Source organism: Ailuropoda melanoleuca, chromosome 18 (genome assembly GCF_002007445.2).
Source record: "Ailuropoda melanoleuca isolate Jingjing chromosome 18, ASM200744v2, whole genome shotgun sequence".
Lineage (NCBI taxonomy): Eukaryota > Metazoa > Chordata > Mammalia > Carnivora > Ursidae > Ailuropoda > Ailuropoda melanoleuca.
In genome coordinates, this window is record NC_048235.1 from 22272993 (window position 1) to 22286435 (window position 13443).

The 13443-nt window shown below is 36.6% G+C and overlaps 1 protein-coding gene across 2 annotated transcripts in view; it reads left to right on the top strand.

The window, feature by feature from the left end:
• Positions 1 to 4613: 4613 nt before the first annotated feature.
• LOC117795039 (rho GTPase-activating protein 7-like) overlaps positions 4614 to 13443 on the top strand; it is a 124036-nt gene continuing 115206 nt past the window's right edge. Inside the window, exon 1 of one of the 2 annotated variants that reach the window (XM_034647681.1) lies at positions 4614 to 5051. The gene's annotated coding sequence lies outside the window, so the exon portion shown is untranslated. Of the gene's footprint in view, positions 5052 to 5355; positions 5778 to 13443 lie in introns of those variants that run through there. The other variant, XM_034647680.1, reaches the window with a different exon arrangement.

A 13443-nucleotide genomic window follows, 5' to 3' on the forward strand; every position in this document is an offset into this window, starting at 1 on the left:
TCTCAACCCTCACTCCCCATATTCTTTATCATGCTCTACATCTTCTGCTCTCCCTAGTAATTAGCCATATACTATATAATTTACTTATTTATTATGTTTTTTGTTGATCACCAGCCTCCTACCTCCCATTTAAGCTCCTTGACGGCAAAGTTCTTTCATTTGGGGGGGGGGTTGGTTGTTTTTAATGATGAATCCCAAGTACGGAACAGTACCATGAATATAAGAAATGCAATTAAATATTAAATGTGTGGATGGATATTAAGTATATTTCCTTGTTGTGTATGCTGAAGCTCTCAAATGGTTCTCTTTTAAGGGGAAAATATAAAAAAGTATATTTATATTTTAATAGGAATGGAACAGATATCCTTTCAAGGATACAAGCTTTTGTAACCACTTCATGACCTCCCTGCCTCCCGACACTGGTGGGCCGAGAATGTGGCCTGTACTGTAGAATAGAGAATGGGGTAAACGATGAGGTCGAATGACTCTCAAAGGATAGAGATTTAACTGGATCATATTTTATTGAGGAGAAGGAACCTGGACAAAGGCAGTTTCACCTCTTTCCCAGGTGAACAGAGCATGTAAGAGGCAACATGTGGCCTCATTCTGTTCCTCTGGCCTCACACATTTCTGTGGGAGAAGCTAGAGAGAGTGTAAGCTCTAAGCCGAAGGTGAAGAGGGAACATTTTTTTTTTTAATAGAATGAAGTTACAGGGACATTTTTAGCCATGAAATGAGAATTTTGGAGAATGTTAACATAATGCTTAGCAAGGATGCTGAGATGTGCTGCATGGTGATATTAAGTTTTCATAGAGAACAAAGTCCTTGTGTGACATAGAGCCTCAGCCTCTCCTGGCCGGGCACACCCAGACCTTTCTGAAACAAGTCAGGTGTGGCTTGGCATCTTCATGCTTCTGCGAGTATCCTGGCCCTGCTGGACAGGCAAGGAGAATTATCAGTTTCCAAAACCATATATACTATTATGCTTGAGCCAATTATAATTTTTTAATACTTGCCAAGATTGAGGGGGTGCCTGGGTGGCTCAGTTGGTTAAGTGTCTGCCTTTGGCTCAAGTCATGATCCCAGTGTCCTGGGATCAAGCCCCACATTGGGCTCCTTGCTCAGCGGGGAGCCTGCTTCTCCCTCTGCCTGCTGCTCCCCATGCTTGTGCTCTCGCTCTCTCTCTATGTCAAATAAATAAATAGAATCTTAAAAAAAACATACTTGCTAAGATTGTTTTCCAAACTATTGGAAATTTATCAAGATACTTTATAGTTATTCTTGCTTGTAATAATTTTCAATGAAGGGAAGCAATGAACACAATAACCCAAGAAACAGGTACAATTAGATTTGGAGCATTTATATGACTTTGCTCCTTTTGTTAGTTTATCATCAAACTTAATTGTGTTCCTTTAATAAATACTTCTGGATGGATACTAAATGTTTAATGAAAGTGGAGTATCAGAAGTTTGACAAAATGGATTTTAAAAAAACGAATAATGTACACGAATATTATTATATGCAAACTACAAAACTATTTTTTTTCCTAAGTGGGTGTATGTGTATCAAAATGAACCTATTGGAAGAAAATACATGTAAAAAATACTTTAAAAATAAACTAGAAATCCTGTCAAATATATTCTGTTTTTATTGCTTTGACATACATGTGGTAACTCCAATAAGCTGCAGGCAAAGTCGTGAAATACGGATTTTTAGAGGATTAATTCTCATGGACAAAATGCTCCTACATTTCTTACACTAAGTGTACATGTGTGGGTACTTCTGGAGTGCTGTAAAGACACCCATTCTCTCTCTATGTATGTTAATTACAAGTTCATCATTCTAATGATGCTATTTTTTCCTACAAATGGAAAGAATCAAAGCCTACTTGCACTCACAATATCACAAATGTTAAATGTGGGTGCTGAACTAATGATGTTTGCTACTCGACTTACAAAGAGTAAAGCAGTCTTTCCACAGAATAGATCTCCCTTTGCACAGCGTAGGGGCTGTTGGACTGCATGAGAGTCCTTGAGCAATCCTGTAGAAGAAATCCAGGGACAGATTTCCTGAAGACTGGGAATTGGCCAGTCTGTCACAGCCAATGTGTATTATTTGGATCATAGTACCTGGGAAGAAAGTTGATCTTCACAATAACTTCTAAGCCTTATTCTGCTATTCTTTCCTATTAAAAAAAAAATACATAATTTCTCCACCAATAAAACTGTTCCAAATGCATACATTGGTCTCAGAGTTCAAAAGATCTATAGATTTTTTTAAAAATTTTCACAGAACAATGTAAGGATGAGAAAGGACAATATTTAAATGGTAAAAATAATTCTAGTTAAAAATGAATACTACACCAGCGATAATGTCTAATGGCTCTACATGGACTTTCATCCCTAATTTTCAAAAATCCTTAGATCCAGAGGCTAAAACTGAGGCTTACACAGCTTAAGTAACTTGCATGGGGTCCTCATGGTTGTTAGTTTTGGAACCAGACTCCTATCTTGATACTCTACTTTCAGCTTTCTAACTGCCTCTATGCCATATTTTATTAGTTTATCTAGCATAGAGTAAAAAGCAAACATTTAAGGGAGTGATGTATTTAGATTTACATGTAGAAAGGAGAAGGGAACAAATACTTTGGAGCCCTTCTATGTGCCTGACACCATGTTAAATATTTAGGAAATTATCTCATTATTTATCTCCATACTCATATTTGGTAAAGTCTTTATGAGAATACAAGTACTGAGATTTTTTGGAGTCAGGCAACTGAAGGATGAAAAATAAGTAAGAGTGATTAAAGATTTGGGAAGTTATCTTTCTAATAATAGAATAAAGCATGAAGTCTTATTTGTTTAGAGAAGAGAACATTAAGGAGAAAATTAGTATTAAGAGTGTCTAGATATTTACAAAGGCATTTATAAATGTATGTGAATAGGGTTTGTTGTTACTTCAGGCCAATATAAATAGGAACAAGGCTAGATTGTATAAGGAGAGATTACAGTACTCATGAGGAGAATCTAGCTAAGGAGAATTAGCAGTGAGCTAATATTTATTGAGCACTTACTATCTACAAGAAGACCAGAGGACTAGGGGCAGAGATAGAGAGAGAGATAAACAAGTTATTTTAGGAAAGAAATTACATCAGTTCTCATTCCATTCTGCTCCAGTGTTTTCCTAAGGGAAATAAATATAAATTTATAAATATATGTGTATATAAAGCTAATCTGCGTTCCAATCTGTGAGTTATGTGGAGTTGTCCCTATTTTTAAAGGGGAATCTGAAACTCGGAAAGTTGAAGAAGTCTTCCCAATTTCGCACAGCAATTGTGAGTCAAGTGAAGCAGTCGAACTCTCGGAGGGAGGGGAGAAGACACAAAATCAAGAGTTAGAAAATCTGAGTTCTGGTGTGGACCTGGTCCCCCACTTGCCCTCATGTGATTGAGAAAAATAATTCCACAAACTTCTAGCACTTAATTTTTAAAGTAAAAATAAGAGCACATGCAAAGATTATTGGGAAGATTAACTGGGCATGGTTTCAGTGGAAGTATTTTCAATCAATATGAATATAGTAGCTCTTTAAAGGATTTAGGAGGGTATGGACTTCCTTCTTGCCGTATGTTTGAAGTTTAAGTTAAAGGAATCTAAGCGCTCATTTGTTAATCAGAGATGTTTTGATATAAACTTTTAAAACTTGCTTCTGCCCGCGTTTTGGTTTGAATGCTTCTCGTCTTCAAATTCACATACAATAGGTTAATCTTGCCATTTCCTATCCTCTCGTAGTCCATGCTTTGCATTAATTTTGAAAGATTTTAATGATCCAATAAGAAAAGAAATAGCAGCTATCATATCACACTCCTTTGAGTTACCATCTACCCAGTATTCTCTGGGGATACTAAAAAGATGGCCATTGTGATATCCAGGTATCTGTCAGTCTTTATAAAAACTAAACCCAACTGAAAATAAAAGCGAACAATGCAAACTGCTTACAATGTCAGAGATGTACAGAGTGGATCTTAGGGCTAAAAAATTTCGTATTTCTTGCAGCTCTCTCTGTGTTACTCATTTGTCATATTGAAATTAGAATTGTTCTTGTAACTCCCATTATGGGAAATCCCTAGGAATTTGTAAGCTGCACATACCCAATAATCAGATTAATCTAATCGCCAGTCACAGAAAAAAAAATGCTTAAGTCATAAATAGCAAGAGAATCCATTGATTGTAAATAAAGTAGAAGGGAGACATTACAGAACAATTTCACCCAAGCAAGATAATTAAACTCAGAGATACTGTTTCCTGTTTCTCTGGTATAAACAACAAAGCTGCTCCGCTGGCCTCTCCACAACCTGGATGTCCCAAGGCCACATCCCTCTTCTTTCCTTCCACTTTCCCTAAGGAGAATTCTGGGTCATAAAGGAATGAGAATTGGTATAACTTCTTTCCTGAAAGGACTTGGGCTTCCTCTGTGTTGATATTTGTGTCATCTTATTATAAGACAAGCTAACATCTATTATTAATTGATGCACTAATTAAAGCCATACTTGCAGTTTCCATTAGCTTATTCCCTAAATTCTCCAGAGTTGGCTGTCTGGTTTTAATCAAAACCAAATGGTAGTCCAAGTTCCCAGCCTGGAGCAGCTCGGAGGAAGTCATTCAGTGGAGGCACAAGAAAGCAGAAAAGATAAACAGATGATAGTTCACAAAATTTGTGTCGGACAAAGGATGCAGATACCGTGAGCTGCTTTGGAGATGTGATTCAGGGACCCTGTCATGCTAGATGGAAGACGTTGCAAGTGGTTAATGTCAGCAAGACTGTAATAGGATCAAGATGGAGTCTGTCTTCGGCTTTCCCAGCACTGCGTTTGTGTGACTGGAGGATTCTGCCTGGAGGTAACGCTGCATGTGCCATGACACGACCTACTTTAATTCTGTGAAGGATTCCTGGGATTGGAGAGATTTGAAGACCACATTCTATTTACTGGCTTCTTGGGATTTTACTCACAGATCCTCTCAGGTACAGGATATAGGGCTGCAGCATTTTAAATTGTAAGTAGTGTAAAAAAAAAAACAAAAAAAGTTTTCCTATTTAGGGGATGACAGTTTTAAAACTCTAAATTCATCTTGCTTTCATAAGAGATCTTTTGAAAGGAGAACGACAAAGGTATTTTGATGATGTTGTGCGTATACATGTAATAGAGTGGGAAAGCTGTAGAGGAGGGAGAAAACTGTTTTCTTTCCTTTCTTTTCTTTTCTTTCTTTCTTTCTTTTTTTTTTGAATTCATCAGCAGTGTGGGATAGAGAAAGCTCTACGACTTTATGACTCTTCAGCTAATCACCTCGAGAGCTTTGACAAACTCCCTTGGGTTCTGTGTAAAATCAGAACTCCTAAATCGCCCAGGCGGGCTCTGCTCTGCCCCCCTCCCTCTGCTTCGTGCACTCTTTCTCACATGCACTACTCAGAGGCAGGAAATGCTTCCCAGGCAATCTGGGCCTGCTTGTGGAGGCCCCTTTCGCAAGACATCAGTCTGAATTGAGTGGACAGAAGTCACTAGGAACGCCTCGACAGACTCCGGCTTTAGCCAAGGCTCCCTCCAGCTGCAGAGGGCGTTTTCGTGAGAATCACACTCTGCGTAAAACTGCTTAGAATAGAGCCATGATCTCAGCCACGAAATGTGAACTTATATTTTGGAGGAACTCACGGGGACGGACTTCTCTCCTAGCCTGAGTGTTGAACAGTGTCATGCCTGGGCGTTTCAGCTGCTTGTTGTCTAGGTAAGACGCTCTGTCTTTGTATTTTGAGGCGGTCTTGGAGGAGGCAGAAAGTTTGACAGAAATGTTAGCGTCTTGCACTCAGTGGTGGTTTCCTACGTTTGGGAGCTAAGCTATGGAATTTAGAAGTGGAAAATGTTTAGGGAGGAGAAAACTGCCAGTCAAATTGTTTTAGCACAATGTCAGTTCTAAAATAGGCTCCAGAGAGGTTTTACCCTTTTCCTCCATAAACTAAGATTTTATTTTAATCCCTTTTTTATCTTAACTTTTTTATGAATATGACCAGGTTTCCTATTCCATGGCATAATACAAAACAAATACATATCCTCACACTAAAGTGTGAGGTGTAAAGGATTTCTTTTGATCTCCCCTTCCTTTGCCAACAGGGAAAGTAGACAGCACCAGAGTGACTTTTCTTAATAATGAATCTCCAAAGACTATTCTGTGTGTCACATAAAATATGAAGACTGGACTCCTCAGAATTTCCCCAAACCAGTTTCAACCACAGTGCAGGCTGCTAATGTACAGCTTAAAGGTTTCATTAAAAAAAAAAAAAGTGAACACATGAAACTTCAAAAATTATTTCTATCCTAAATAGTATTTTAATCTTTCAAAAATTTAAGTATTAGAATTGGATTTAGTTTGTATTAACTTTCTTGGATTCCCTGCTCAGGTCATATTTGTGTGAACATTTTTGAGGAATTGAAGTAAATCTCAATGACAGCGACATTCAGTATTATTATTATTTTAAGGCAACCGGAAATCACTGCAATCGCATGAAAAACCAGTCATGTATTCATAATTCATAAAATCATAAAATTAGATTTCCACTGGACTATAATCTCTTTAAGGTATCTTAAATGTCTAAATGTGCAATATTTGAAGAAAGAAATCTAGCAATGACTGAAATAAAATGGACTTATAATGCCTAACATACTGCTGCATTCATATTTCTGAAGATTTAAAAATGAAAATAATTATTTTATAGAAGCAATGTAGAATGGTATGTGAAGGGAATAGATATTCATGTATATTTCCAAATCAGTTAGATGAACACAAAACATAATAAATGAAAGATGAGAGCTGTTTGACAGTTGAATCATAAGAAATCAAGTGTTTAATTTTAAACTTTTACACAGTACAAGGTGACCATTTGTTGTATTAGCTAACTTACTATTGGATTCTATGCTAGAATAAGTTATCTAGATGTATTTTAACCATTCACTAACAATTTAAGATGTGTTAAAATTTTTAAATAAGATTAAAAATTGATTGTTCAGCATGTGAAAAATAAAATTCTGGCTTATCTGAATTATGATTTAATAAAATCCCTGAAAAGAATTTCAAGGAAGGAAAGAACATAAGAGATCACTTTTTCAAACACTGTCCTGAGGTTGCCACATGAGAGCTGAGGAATGATTCAAAAGGGACCTATCCAAGGTCACACCACTAGCTAGTTGAAGAGATGACAGTGGAATGCCACTTCATAATTCAGAGATCCTTATACGTACATCATCTTGCTCTCAAATAATAATTATGCAGGATGAAGTATGAATATGTCCAGTAGAAGGCTACTTTCGGACAAGACTGTAGTACCTCTTTAAAAAACAAGAAAGGCTCAAAGCTGCCACCTGCGTACAGTATTGGGGGGGGGAATCATGGTTTTAAGAAAAGAACCAAATTCACCTAACTAATGAAATTTTCTCAGATGTAAAAGTTTTCTTATGCCTTCAACAAACACTTCAGTGGAGTAACTCATTGGTGACAGTTTTGTTAATATTTCATGTTTATGCCAAGAAAATCAATGCATGGGCTAATAATTAAATTAATTTTAAACTGATGTTTCTTAAAAATGTAGGGCTAGAAAGGAGCTTGTCTGCTATCCTCGTATTCAAATGGTATCGTAACCAATCTGTCTCAACCAGCAACATTCAGAGATTTTACTACCCCACATCAGAATCAGTTTAAGGATCTCATGTACCCAGACATTCTTTCTTTTATCTAACCTACAGCTCTACTGCTATAGCCTATTTCCAGTTTTATGGGTTTTTCCTCAGTGGAAATATGGAAAGCCTAAATGGACATAAGAAAATAGAAGTATACATTTGTGGGCCAAATAAAGCCAAATCCTTTCATCTTCCCTTGTACAGCTTATTTTCAATCTGTTAGTTGGTTCATATATCTACTCTGAGCCTTCTACAAAGTCCTTTAGTTGTAGAATATAGAATTTCTTGCAGTATATAAATAAATGTCTGGCGTAGTGTAAAAGGAGAGAGTTGGCTGCTTCAGCTGTATCATACTTCATATATGACAGTGTATGTTGCCATGCATGCTGAACACCGCCCTTTCCAAGGCAAGAACCTTTCTCATAAAACTAATCTATGTCATTTCTAGCACATGCCATTTCTTAGAATGTGTGTCATGATCCTTTTTCCCCCATTTTTATGAACCAGATTGAATTTCCTGATGTTATTACACTTAAAAGATGCACTGTTCAACACTTTCAGTGTCTCCATCCTACACAGTATTGGAATGAGGAATCAATGGAGGAAAGCAGTATCCTATATAACTGACTGCATGGTTTCTAGAGAGCCTAGCAAAAGAGAATACATCATTTTATTTTTTTTTCTTAAGGATCTTATAATTTAAAAGGAGGATTTTTCTGACCACCCTTAAACCTGCCCATACCATACACCTCACTATAAAGACTATGGGCAAGCTTTAATCTCACTCATAGAAATTGGGTCTTGTAGGCTTTAAACAAGTCTACATTTGGGACACTCTAAGTTCATCCTTGGTTTTGAGCTTGTTTCTTCTTGGAGAATGAATGAATGCATGTATGATCTTACAATAAGAATCTTTCTGTAGAAATCATTAGAATACAACAAATTTCCAAAGAGTTGGCCTAGATCTGGATCAGAGAATTTTATGATGAAAATAGAGAAATGTCAGTAATTGTACATGAGAATTTAAAGAGGATGAGAGAAAAGTAAAAACCCCCAGATTTGAAGGAGTTGGCATGACTGTTGTACCTTCTCTCCCCATGTGAGTGGTAAGTGCCTTATGACCACAACTTAAACCAAAAAAGTTTGGAAAGAAGTCCAACTCCTGACTGACTTTGGTGTGGATATAGGGATGCAACATTTATTTCCATGGTTCTATTTTGGCATTAAATTGCTAGTCAGTTCATAGAGTATGAGAAATAGATGGACTTAGTTTTAATGAAATTAAACAGAATAAAGGCGAAGTGTGGACCTCGAGACCTAGTTAAAAAGAGATTGTTGATTTTATTCAGTAGATTACACAGTATGTAAGTCAACTTGAAAAGATTAAATAAGGACTCCCATGCAAAAAAAAGTGGGAAGGGGGCGCCTGGGTGGCACAGCGGTTAAGCATCTGCCTTCGGCTCAGGGCGTGATCCCGGCGTTCTGGGATCGAGCCCCACATCAGGCTCCTCTGCTATGAGCCTGCTTCTTCCTCTCCCACTCCCCCTGCTTGTGTTCCCTCTCTCGCTGGCTGTCTCTATCTCTGTCGAATAAATAAATAAAATCTTAAAAAAAAAAAAGTGGGAAGGCTATGTAAACCGTGTACATGTGAATGTGCTCATTATTTAAGATAGATGGGTAGAAAAAATTATTGTACTAGCTATATGTGTAAAAAGGTTGTTTTGTATTAGACTGGATTAGCAAAGTGTTTTGGCAATACAATTCAAATAATTCAAAGAGAAAATCAGTCCTATAATGGAAATGAGATAGAAAGAAGTATCTGATAGGTAGATGAGAGCAAGTTTAGAAATTCAATTAATATTTCTTTTTATTCTCAGCAATTAACATAGCCTAGCATGTCAGATGCTGTCCATACCTGTTTGTCAATAAATGTTTGTGGAATAAATCAGAGAGAAAGAGGAGAGAAAGGAAAGCAAAACTGGTGATAAAGAGTGGGCATTGTGGGACTTTTTTTTTTTTTAATTTTCCAGACATCCTGTGATGATAGAATAATTTTTACAGGGGAAAGAGAATAAGAGGTTGTCAAGAATCATCAGAACCTGAGGCCAAAGGTTAGCAACATTCTCATAAGATGACATTACAAATTCATTAAAAACCAGAAGGAAGGATGAGCATCCATCCAGAAATAGTTTAAAATTAAAAGTTAACATGAAGCCAGTGACAGCAGAGCACTAGTGAATTTTCCACAATTTAAATAGGGTGGTGAACTGAAAAACTCATGGGCAGAGTCCAAAAACTGGCTCTGATTTGCATCTTTGCCACTTGATATTCTGTCACTTGAAGCACGCCCATAACTACTTTGAACTTCTGCTTTTTATTGGTAAAGTGAAGAGAATAACGAAAACAGTTATATCACTGGGTCATATTGAGCATTACATGAAATTTTATATGGGCAAATTGCTTTGCACACAGTATAACAAACAAATCTTTGTTCAAAAAAGCCTAGGTCAATTAGTCAAGGAAGGAGGAAAGACTCATGGTGTTCACATTTTGGTCAGATTGCTCACATCTATATTGAAACAACATGGGCATGCAAGGGATAGTTGCATTTTCATACTCAGCCATGGATTCTGGGTTAAGATCGCTCAAAAATTAAAGGAATCATCGTTGTCATCAGTAGCAACAGCATCCCCAGCAGCAGCAGCAACATGTCCCTGAACATCTAGTGAATTCTCACAATATGCAATGGATTAGATGTTCTAAGTGTATCATTACCTTAGTATTATTATTTTAGCTTAATATTATGATTTTCCCCTCAACAATTTTTCATTATTCCCATTACAGAGGTGAGAAAACTGAGGGGAAAAATGTAGGTAACTAATCCAAATCACCAGGAATAAAACAATGGTTCTTTAACAGGCATCTTACCTTCACAAAAAAATGGAGATGATAACTTTTGTCCAGCAGTAGGGATTTGACCTTGAGCCAGTTACTAAGTCCTGCCAAAATTCCTCCCTTTAAGATAGTGATAGCAACTACTCCATGGAGTATTTGTGAGTACTGTTACCAAGGGAGGTAATGTAAGTGCAATACCTGACGCACAGTAAATGCTTAGTAAATGGAAGTCCTTTGTTACTGTTACTATTATCATGTCATCAAAAGTTTTCAGGCTGCCTTCTGTCAGTTGGGTATATAGAGGAACACTTGGTAATAAAAACAGGCTCAACTGTACATAGGTAGATGACAAAATAAGATGAGAATTATAGATATTAAGCACAGCAGGCAAAGTTGATGTTAGAGGCATCCCTGGTAAGATACTGACCTAATAGAAGTAGCTAAATTCCCAATGATTTCATGTTCCCAATTTCAGTGAAAGTTGTACTTACTTGAATGAGTGAAATCTCAGTATCCTGTTGGCACCTAGCAATCCAAGCACCTGTGTGGATGTAGCCATATCTCTTATTTGCAGTTAGTGATTACTGTGTCTACCGTTAGAGGGTTCTTAGAAATGATAGCAAAGCTAAAAATAGAAAGGGGCCACTTAAAGCAAAGACACATCTCACCATGCTGGTGATAAAGCATTATAATCTGTGTCTCTTGTGGAATAGAAATGCTGCTTTGCCATTCAAAAAAAAAAAAAAGCAAGCAAGCTCTTGATGAAAATTTAACTCTAAGCTATTTCCTATTACATGAAAAATTTCAGCTGAAACAAGTTTAGAGCAAAGGCAGTACTTTTTTTTGGTTATAAGGGGTTTTGTAGAAAAACAGATGTGAAGGCAACAACCCAAATGGTTAATTATTAATGAATTTATTTGCAGAAATATCTAAGATACAGTGTAGTTCTAAATGCTCAAAGGATTCTGCCTAGGATGGAACACTATCATTGAGAAAACCGTGTACTTCTAAAAAATAGAATAGGGAAGCCCAAAGCAAATACACATACCCAGAAATTAGTGCATGTATCCATGATGCAATATTGTTCCCCATGACTGTATGAATTTGGGGATCTTTTGGAAACCACTTGTCCCCCAGAAGGTCTTAGTGACCTCAGGCAAATATGAAGTATTCCAAGATTTCCTCAAATTACATGTGGGTGACTTAGAAAATGTTAAGAGACTCTGCAGAGCTGGCTGACCTGAGCTGTGAAGTGGTAATAAGTCAAACATTGCTAATATCTGGGCTCCTCCCTGCAAAAAAAAAAAAAATTAGAAATTACTGAGGCTACATTACATAGCAGGAAGCTGAAGGGAAAAATTGGGTGCCACACGAATAATAATTTCTACAATTTTAGAAACCTGCTTTTTTCTGATGAGCTGGCTTCTAGCAAACTGACAGAGTTCATTTTCACATTTGCTTAATTTCTGGAATCTTTGACTCTGAAAGCTAAGTATAAGAAGAAAATTTCGAAGTTCAGTAAAGTTGTGATATACATAAAAATAGATAAGTATTGAAAGAATATTTTTAATTCAGGTACCTACTTCTTCCTTTTTTTTTTTTTCTAAAGACCAAAAATGATGGAAGCTTGGTGTGTCTTTTGGGAAAAGTTATATACTGCTTATTCCAAGGACTTAGTTCATTATGGGTGGTATATTCTTTAAGTTACTAATTTTTTTATATCCAGACAGCCTAAATACATGGAAGCTATTTCATATATATTTTAAGCTTCACCAATTTACCAATAAAGAATTTCAAAAGAGTTTGTTTTCCACAGACAGCTAATGAGGCATAATGAGTAAATTCTAACATCTGACAAAATATGCGAAAGTAGATGGGTAATGATTTTGTGAAGAATTAGGATGCAGATTGCTACCAAAGAAAGATGAAATCATATGGGGATAAATTCATGCATCATATTATTAAAGGTCTCTTTCTCCCACAGTCTATTTCTAACCCTGTCTGATTTGGATTAGACACCATGAATATTTTAAAGGAAAAGCACCAATTGTCTTTTACTAAAAGTTGGGTACTCTGACCCTTGACTAGACTCATAGAAATGCTTTTTTTAAAATGTGTTCTCTTTTTTGGCTATTTGTTCATGCATTTACATAAAGGAATTAGGAAAATTCATATCTGCCTGCGCTTTCTTACTGCTCCTGAGCATGTTGTATATGAAACATCAGTTTGGCAATGAAAAGCATTCCTCTTCATGTTATCACTGAGCTGGGGAGCAGCGGAAAGATGCCCAAATGTGCACAGTTTGGTCTGCTAGATAATTTGTTCTTTGACAGTGCCATCAAGAAAATGAATTTCATTCTGGCCCCTGCAAATGCTCACTGTAATGAAGATTCACTTTGAAACTAGTGAGCACACATTTGAAGAACTGTATTAAGTTGTGGTCGTGTCTATGTTCTTCCTTCTGTTCTAGCTGTCTAATTCAGTTCATAAGTGGTTTGGGGGCCCTTTCTATTTGCAAATGTGACTCCCTGAGAGTAGGCTAAGACAAATTAAGATTTCAAATCATGATAGGATGTTCAGATTCCCAGTCTCTCCATTTCACTGATTTATCATATTAGCAACAAAATGGGGCAACGTAGAAATGTTCTTTTCTCAGTTGAGATGCATTCTTTATTCTTGTAAGAGTGCATTTTAGAGAGTTGAAACCACTTGTAATTAAAAGGAGGTTATTTTCCCCATATCTTTTCTTCTTCCTCACAGTGACTGAGAATATGCTATGTGGTAGATATTATACATAGATATGCTTTAAAGCAGTTGTAGAAGGAAAA